Raw genomic sequence first — 9,346 nt, forward strand, 5'->3', positions numbered from 1 at the left:
AAACTTGGATTCTATGGTGGAATTAAGAGGTTTAGTTAGAAACAAAGGTTGTAGACTCTAAGTTGATTTCATGAATCATATTCTTGAAAGTGAGTTTTGATTGGATAATCTTGTTAAACTAGTCATGAAATACTTAGGATAATTAGATACTAAGTTGATACTATCATAATTTCATGGATTATGAAGACGGAAAGTTATGGTTTCTTTCTAAATTGAGGGTTTTTAATTAAATGGTGAAATTGATGATTGAATGAATTTAATTAGTAATTGGGGAATGGTATTGGACTTCTTAAGCGTTGGGTAACTGTTTTACTTTAAATTCCCATTTTTCCTTGCGGGCCCGAGTTTCTTGTTGAGGGGTTGTTTTTCATTTAGAATCTTATCTTAGTATTATGGGTGTCATTAGTCTCCGTTTCTAATGTAGATTACATTATTGAATAGACTTCGAACGCTCGAAAGATCTTCGAAAGGGCAAGGCTCGTGTTGGATAGTTCGTGACACCCACTCGGCATCGAAGTAGGTTACGATTTACCTTTCGGTTAGACTCCATTTAGTGAAGTATATGTAGGAAATAGATATTGACGGGAAAGTAGGCCTCTAGGTATGGTGTGGAGGTGAAATCCTATTAGGTTAGTTCTGTTGTTGTTTGTGGGCTTGTTGCCTTACTGTGGGCTTGTCGCCTTACTTTCTATGTTGTGACTTGTGTATGATTTGATCTCTCTCTTGTTAGATCACCTACCATCGAAAAAATGAAGGGTAATGAGATTTGGCTTGAATTGTGATGTGTACTTATCATAAGACACAGATGAGATCTTGATTATGATTTAATGTTGATTAAGATACCATGCATGGCACACATTCTCATTTCATATGATGCATGGATATGGTATTGAGTTGGTACTGATGATGATAAGTGAGAAAGTGGAGCATCCGAGCTCTTTTCTTGATCTTGTAAAAGAGAGATAAGAATCTGTGATCCAAGGTTGTTATCGAAGCGAAATATGTTGTACTCACTGCCCGAGGTTTCCTGTCGGGACGGGGGTGTCCACGGACTTCGCAGGTCCTCCATGGGCCATGACTATTTAGACGTGGAGGTTTTCATCCTTAGAACTGTGTACGGTATGGACAGTTGGCCGGTGCATTGCATTGCATTACACCGCATATGCATTCACACTTACATCCACTCTTCATTGTTTGATTTGTGCATGGTACTTGATATTTGGATTGATCTTATGTTGAATTGATTAGTGAATGTGCTTGATTGCTTACATGTCTACTGGTTCGTTTCTTTCTTCATATATGTGAACTAATTCTTGTCGACCTATGATACCTACTGATACGCTCAAATTACACCTTCAATTAGCATAAAGCGGACGATGTCATGGTTGGGCGCATGGATGTGCCTTGTGTGGGGGCCCCTCGGACCTTTGGTGGGCGTATAACCTCTCTGTACTCGGACCCTGAGTTTTCCCCTTCAGAATTTGAGGGTTCATCACTCAAATTAAAGTCCATCTCTCAAATTAAAGTCCGAGCTCACTTTCTTTCCTTTGCCCTTGCGTTGGGTCCCCGCTTTCTTTCTTTGTATTTCTTTTCTAACCCATCCCTGTAAGAGACACTTCCTATTAGCTTACCACGAAACAATAAAACAAAAGCAAAAACAAAAAAACTGTCTTCTGTCTGTGACCGTAAACATAAAATACGGACCGTAAAGTGAAATACGGTCCGTAACTTAGGTCATATAGTGCCATCTCTGTTTTTTAGACCTCACTGCTTTTTGTTCTCTTTTTTTTTTTTTTTGTTGACTAAAGGCGGACCATAAAGTGAAATAGGGTCCGTAATTCAGGTCGTAAAGTACCACCTCATATATTTTTACTTCACTGCTTGTGGCTTTACAATATAACGACTAAATACGGACCGTAAAGTGAAATACGGTTTGTATCCTAAGTTAGTCTTTCGCGTTATACAGTTACAAAAACAGAGCATGTTTTGGTAGTGCAAGAAAACATCAACTACCATGGTTTCACCTCGTTTTGGGGGTCAAGTTACTCAGAATTCATCCAATTTCGTAACAATTTCTTGTAAATTACTCATGGGTCATACTATTGGTGGGCATATCAAAACTTGAAATTTGAAATTCAAGGTGTGGAATGCCCTCCAACCCATTTGGGTTCTATCAACACGCATCCCAAGAGATTTAGAAGCTTATAACATCATGACCCCAACAAAAGATCATTAACCATGACAAATTTCTCAAAACCCTAGTGTAATCAACACCTACCAACTATTGCATACCCAAATTGAGTAAATTAAGAGTGGAGAGTGTCAATCATACCTGTAATGATGAATACTAGATGACAACCTTGAAGAACTCTAAGAGAAAACTCAGCAAGAGCAGTTCAAATTCAGAGCAGAGAGATTAGGGTTTTAGCTTGGTGGAGATGACGAATTGGCTAGTGAGTAGTGGTGTATTTATGGAGATGGAGGGTGGAAGATGGTGGGTTTGGTAGTGGAATATTGTGGGTTTTTGTGAGTTAAGAGTGGAAGATGATGGATTTGGACGTTTGAAGTGGTGGGAAGATGTTAAAAGAGGCGGTATATATTCTCTCTGCCCATTAATTTAAATGACTGCCCGCTTCTCTTTTTTTTTTCTTTTTTCTAAACACGGTCCGTAAGGTGATACACGGCCCGTATTTAACAATGTTTATTTGGACAGTGCACTGTGTTGTAACATGAAGGATTACGATCAGGTTTACGGGCCGTCTTTTGAAATACAGTCCGTATTCTATGGTCATAATTTTTCATGTTACACTGCAGCGCTACTGTTTTGTGACATTGTTAAATACGCCTTGTTTTACGCCCAGTATTGTAAAATACGATCTGTAAAACCAAGGTGTATTTTACAATGTTGCAAAAGAGTATCTGATGCTTTAACTTCGTTGTTATCCATCAATGTTTTCTGCAATATAGTCCTACACCAAAACAAACGTTACCCTATATGCTTCAAGAACAAAAAAAAAAACAAAAACAAAAGAAAATAAACATTACACTTGGGTTGCCTCCTAAGAAGCGCTTGATTTAACGTCGCAGCACGACGGTGGTACCAATCTACTCTTGGTCGGGACTCGCTGAGTCCGCATTCGTTCCCAGGTGCTTCAACCGGTATCGGTCAACAATTCTATCTCCATCAACCATCCCGTGATAGTGCTTCACCCTCTGCCCATTCACCTTAAATGTTCAAGTTCCATCTCCGGACTTTCAGTTCAATTGCCCCATGGGGTGAAACACCTACCACCTCAAACGGACCAGACCACCTTGATTTTAGCTTGCCCGGTAGCAACTTCAACCGAGAGTTAAATAGCAAGACAGGATCACCCTTGTAGAATTCTAGCCTCAGGATTTTCTTGTCATGATCTTTGTTTCATCCTCTCTTTATAAATTGCTGCACTCTCATATGCCTGGTACCGAAATTCATCCATCTCATTGAGTTGAAACAACCTTAGCTTGGTCGCCTCTTCCCAATCCATATTCAATTTCTTCAAAGCCCACATAGCTTTATGTTCAAGTTCAACCGGCAAGTGAAAAGCTCTTCTGAAAATGAGCTTGAAGGGTGAAGTCCCAATCGGAGTCTTGAAAGCAGTCAGGTATGCCCATAGAGCATCATCGAGCTTACGGGCCTAATCAGTCCTATTTGCATTCACCGTTTTAGCGAGAATACTCTTGATCTCCCGATTGGATACTTCAACTTGCCCACTTGTCTGAGAATGATAAGGTGTTGCCACCCTATGTTTTACGCCATATTTCTCCATCAATCCCTCAAAAGCTCTATTGCAAAAGTGGGAACCACCATCACTAATTATAGCCCTCGGAGTACCAAATCGAGTAAATATGTTCTTCTTGAGGAACCCCATGACACTCTTGGCCTCATTGTTAGGTAAAGCCACCGCTTCTACCCATTTCGACACATAGTCCACAGCAACCAAGATATATTTCATGCCATCGGAACTCACAAAGGGTCTCATAAAGTCGATCCCCGGACATCGAACACACCTCCATAACAAAATTCATAGGCATTTCTTGCCATCTGCCTATGTTCCTTTGCCTCGACATTGATCACGAAGGCCGCGCAATAGATTTGCATCATGGAAGATAGTCGGCCAGTAATAACCGCATTCAAGAACCTTAGCAGCAGTCCGGTTACCACTATGATGACCCCCAACAGGGGAGTCATGGCATGCCTTTAGAATCGCCATCACTTCACTTTCGGGCACACAACGCCTAATGATGTTATCCGCGCATGTTCTGAACAAATAAGGCACGTCCAATAGCATTGACGAGAATCCTGCAAGAACTTCTTCTTTTTGTATTCTTTAATCTCTTCTGGAACTATGCCTGTTACCAAATAATTGGCAATATCAGCATACCACAGTGCTACCTCCATTGACACAGCCAACACCCTCTCATCTGGAAATGCATCATCTATATCTAGCTCATCAGAAGGTCTCCCAGCTTCTTCAAGCCGAGAGAGGTGGTCAGCAACCTGATTCTCAGTTTCCTTGTGGTCTTTCACCTCAGAGTCAAACTCTCGCAGCAATAGCACCCATCGGATCAATCGCGGCTTAGCATCCTTCTTCGCTATTAGGTATCTCAATGCAGCATGATCAGTGTATACCACGACCTTGGACCCCAACAGATAGGCCCGAAACTTCTCAAAAGCAAAAACTATTGCAAGCAGCTCTTGCTCCGTCACACTGTAATTCATCTGAGCAGCATTCAATGTTCTGCTAGCATAATAGATCGTGTGTATGATTTTATTATGTCTCTGGCCAGAGCATAGCACCGATAGCAAAACCACTTGCATCACACATTAATTTAAATGGTAGAGACCAGTCGAGAGAAACAATAATAGGTGTTGTGGTCAACCGCTCCTTCAATTCATCGAACGCCTTTCGACACTTCTCGTCAAATTCAAACTTAGCCTTTTTTTCAAAGAAGCTTGCACATCGGATTAGAGATCTTTGAGAAATCTTTAATGAAACACCTATAGAAACCGCATGTCCCAAAAAGCTCCGGACACCCTTAATGGAGATAGGCGGAGGAAGCTTGGAAATAACATCAATCTTTGCTTGATCGACCTCAATCCCTTTTTCAGAGATTTTACGCCCAAGGATGATTCCTTCCTTCACCATGAAGTGGCACTTCTCCCAATTCAGCACTAGATTAGTCTCCTCACAGCATTTAAGTACTTGACCCAAATGGCCAAGTCAGTCATCAAAAGAATCACTAACAACCGATAAGTCATCCATGAAGACCTCAAGAAAGTCTTCCACCATGTCAGAGAATATCGACATCATACACCGCTGAAACGTAGCCGGTGCATTGCACAGACCAAAAGGCATTCTACTGAAAGCAAATGTCCCATACGGACAACTGAAAGTCATCTTCTCTTGATTCTCCAAAGCGATGTTAATCTGATTGTAGCCCGAATAACCATCAAGGAAGAAATAACAAAAACGCCTCGCTAGCCGATAAAGCATTTAATCAATAAAAGGCATAGGGAAGTGATCTTTGCAAGTGGTAGTGTTGAGCTTGCGATAGTCCATGCAAATTCTCCATCCGGTTACAGTCCTTGTTGAGATCAGCTCATTCTTTGCATTGGGCACCACTGTGATGTCGCCCTTCTTAGGAACACATTGGACTGGGCTCACCCATTTACTGTCAGCAATCGGGTAAACTACTCCAGCATCTAACCATTTGATGATCTCTTTCTTGACTACCTCTTGCATATTCTCGTTCAGTCTCTTTTGATACTCTGCACTCGGCTTGCTATCCTCCTCCAACTGGACTTTATGTTCATAGATCCCAGAAGAAATTCCCTGAATGTCGTCTATAGTCCAACCAATGGCACGACTATATCCACGCATTACCTCCAAAAGCTGCACAATATGCTCTTCAGTCAGTAGGGCTGAAACAATCACTGGCAATGTATTATTCGGACCAAGGAACTCGTACTTCAAATGTGATAGGAGCTGCTTAAGCTCCAACTTCGGTGGTTCAATGATCGAAGGCTTTGCTGGAGGAGTTGTTCTATTTTCCAGATCAAGATTCAGCTTCTTTGGGTGGTAAGAATATGAACCCAAGCCAACAAGCGAGTTAACCATCACCACATAACCCTCCATGTCTTCAGTATCAAAGTTCACAAGAATACCAGCCAGAGCTTCACCCAAATTCTCTTTTTCCATCTTGAACTCTACCGCTTCAACAACATTAAAAGAATCAATCACCAAAATGCTCTCATAAGCACTTGGTAAATTCATCCCCTTGCTTGCCAGAAAAGTGACTTCCTTATCATTGACTCGGAACTTGATTTCATTCTTCTCTGAATCCATCAGAGCTCTCCTTGTAGCAAAGAAGGGTCTCCTCAGAATAATAGGAATGTCCCGATCAACAGCACAGTCAAGAATCACAAAATTTGTGGGCAACATAAATTTACCAACCCGCACAAGAACATCATCAACCACACCAACACGCCTTTTAATAGATTTATCAGCCATTTGTAACCTCATAGTAGTCAGCCTTGGCATCCCCAAACCTGATTGCTTGTATATAGCAAGTGGCATCAAATTAATACTCGCTCCATTATCAGACAAAGTACGAGCAAAGTCATGGTGCCCAATAGAACAAGGAATAATGAACGCCCCAGGATCGTCGTTCTTCTGGACAATAGTTGTTGAAATGATGGAACTCACAGTGTGAGTCAAATTCACAGTTTCATGTTGCACAGTTTTCTTCTTGGTCAGCAGGTCGTTCAAGTATTTAGCAAAACTAGGCATCTCCTTGGCAGCTTCCAAGAAGGGGAAATTTAGAGACAACTGCTTCAGCTGATCATAAAAATTTTCGAACTTAGCATCTTCCTTCTTGTTCATCAACCTCTGAGGAAAGGGAGGTTTAGATTTGAAAAGTTACGTCAAAGGGCGGAGAGCTCCTTTCACAACTTGCTTGCTTTTATCATCAGCCTCCTTCAAAATCTCTGGAACATCAGCAACCTTCTTGTTAGTAGGATTCTCATCAATAATAATTGGTGCGTCAGACTACACCTCTCCTTCTTCATCCATCGGGTCGAGCTCAACAACTTTCTTTTCAGCACTTTGGAGTATTTTACTACTCCGAGTACTGATGGCAAACACCTGGACTACACCGCCTCCCCCATTCTTCGGATTTGAAATAGTGTCACTAGGAAGTCCTCATTTTTTAGGAGAGTGTTGCTCTCTAGAAATATCACGTATCTGTGACTCGAGCTTATGAATAGCTGATGTATGGGAACCCACTGTCTCTGCTAGCCCATATAATGTTCTTTCAGATTTTGATTGGTTTGCCAGAACCTTCTCAAGCATTACTTCAACCCTCGAACTACCTTGCTCCGTTGATTGCCCCTTCGGTGGTATATAAGGATTGGAACTCTTGTTCCAAAATTGTTGTTGTTTTGTAACTCCATGGTTCGCACCACCATAATTATTGTAGTTCCCTGAGTTGTTGTTGTAAGCACCCTGACCCTGTTGAGGTCTCCATTGATTTTGATTCTGGTAACTACCTTGGTAGTTCTGCCTTTGATAAACCCTTTTAGAATTGTTCACATAATTTGCATCTTTAACCTACATAGGAGGTCCCTTGTGAAATGGACCCTCTTGGACCTGATACAACCCTTTCGGCATAACTGAGTCATCTTCGCAAACATTTACCTTCTTGATTTGGGTATCATCAAACTTCTTGGTTAGCAAGGAAATATTGTTGCAAGCTCAGCCAATGTCTGCTAGGTATCTTGATTCTCCTTCACCATATTCTAGATCATGACACTACCATAAGGCACAATATCATCATTTTTTGAGTGCCAAGCCTGATTATGCGTAGTCAGCCTATCAAGTATGTAGGTCACTCTGCGGTGAGATTTATTCATAAAACAACTATCTGCTACATTGTTTGCAATTGATTGCGTCACTGGATCCAGCCCTCGGTAGAACTTCTCCATTAATATGTTCTCCGGAAACCCATGATTCAGAATTTTCTGTAAATACTCCTTGAGTCTCTCCCAAGCTTCATATAATTGTTCCCCGTCGGCATTTTTGCAGAATTCAAGTCACGAATCTCAGCCTTCTTGCTAGGAGGGTACCATTTCTTGAGGAAGACTGCTACCATCTCTGCCCATATAGTAATAGAATTCCGAGGCAGTTTCTCGAACCATGCTCTTGCATCTCCAGCTAAGCATCTCCAGCTAAGGAATATTTGAATAGCCTTAGCCGAATAGCATCTTGTGAAACGTTATTTTGGATGTGATTAGCGTACACATCCACAAAATTCTGCAAATGACGTTGAGGGTCATTATCGGTAGAGTTCCGAAAGTAGCCCTCAAGCTTGACAAGCGTATAGAGAGGAGTCAATTTTGACGCTTGCGGCTCCCTAACTCGAGGATGAATAATAGCGGATGCATAATCCTCCTCGGGAACGATCTCGGCGAAACACATTCTTGTCATCTGATTCATTCGCCTGATTATTCATCGACCCCCTTGGTTACCAGCACGTTGGTTTTGCTGACTCTGATTCATGTTCACCTGGCTTACAAGGAATAGAAAACAAGGTGTGATGGAATAAGCAAAATAATTCAATCAATGCAAACACTATTTAGTAATCTCAAAACCGTTTTCCCCAGCAACGGCGCCAAAATTTGATACGCGCAAATTACACCTTATTAATGGTATAAGCGGACGATGTCAAATATAGTAACCCAACTAGGTTGGGGTCAAATCTCACAGCGAATATGGTGTGAAAAGGTTACTAAACTCGTAGAATGCTTAATTTAGGTCTAATGTCTTAATCCGATGATTTTTGTAAAAGTTGATTGTTAGTAACTAATTGCTAGATATTGCTTTGGTTGTGAATTTATAGTAAAAGAAACCAAGGTTGTGTCCCCTTTAGATAAGGTGTATGATCATGGGTATTGATCTTGATATACTTCTAATGGATCATTACATGAATGCACTTAACCTCTATATGAATCTCTACTATTTTCCAATAAATAAAGATTATTTCTTTCTATGATTTTCCCAAATATAAGAAAGTGAATATTGAAGAATGGTTAATTGTGCCAAGTAAATTCTTCTTATTCCTAAGTGAATTTATTAAACAAAGTTTAAAGCTTTGAGTTCTTGTTATTTATTCTTACTAAACCCTAATTGTTTTCCCAAACAAATCAAGATTTAAGGCTTTAATCAATGTTTGCAACCATTAATTATGAATGAAGAATAAATAAACCCTAATAATCCATTATGTGTATATTAATCACAAAACACCCATC

Source organism: Lycium ferocissimum, chromosome 10, assembly GCF_029784015.1.
Source record: "Lycium ferocissimum isolate CSIRO_LF1 chromosome 10, AGI_CSIRO_Lferr_CH_V1, whole genome shotgun sequence".
In the NCBI taxonomy this organism is placed as follows: domain Eukaryota; kingdom Viridiplantae; phylum Streptophyta; class Magnoliopsida; order Solanales; family Solanaceae; genus Lycium; species Lycium ferocissimum.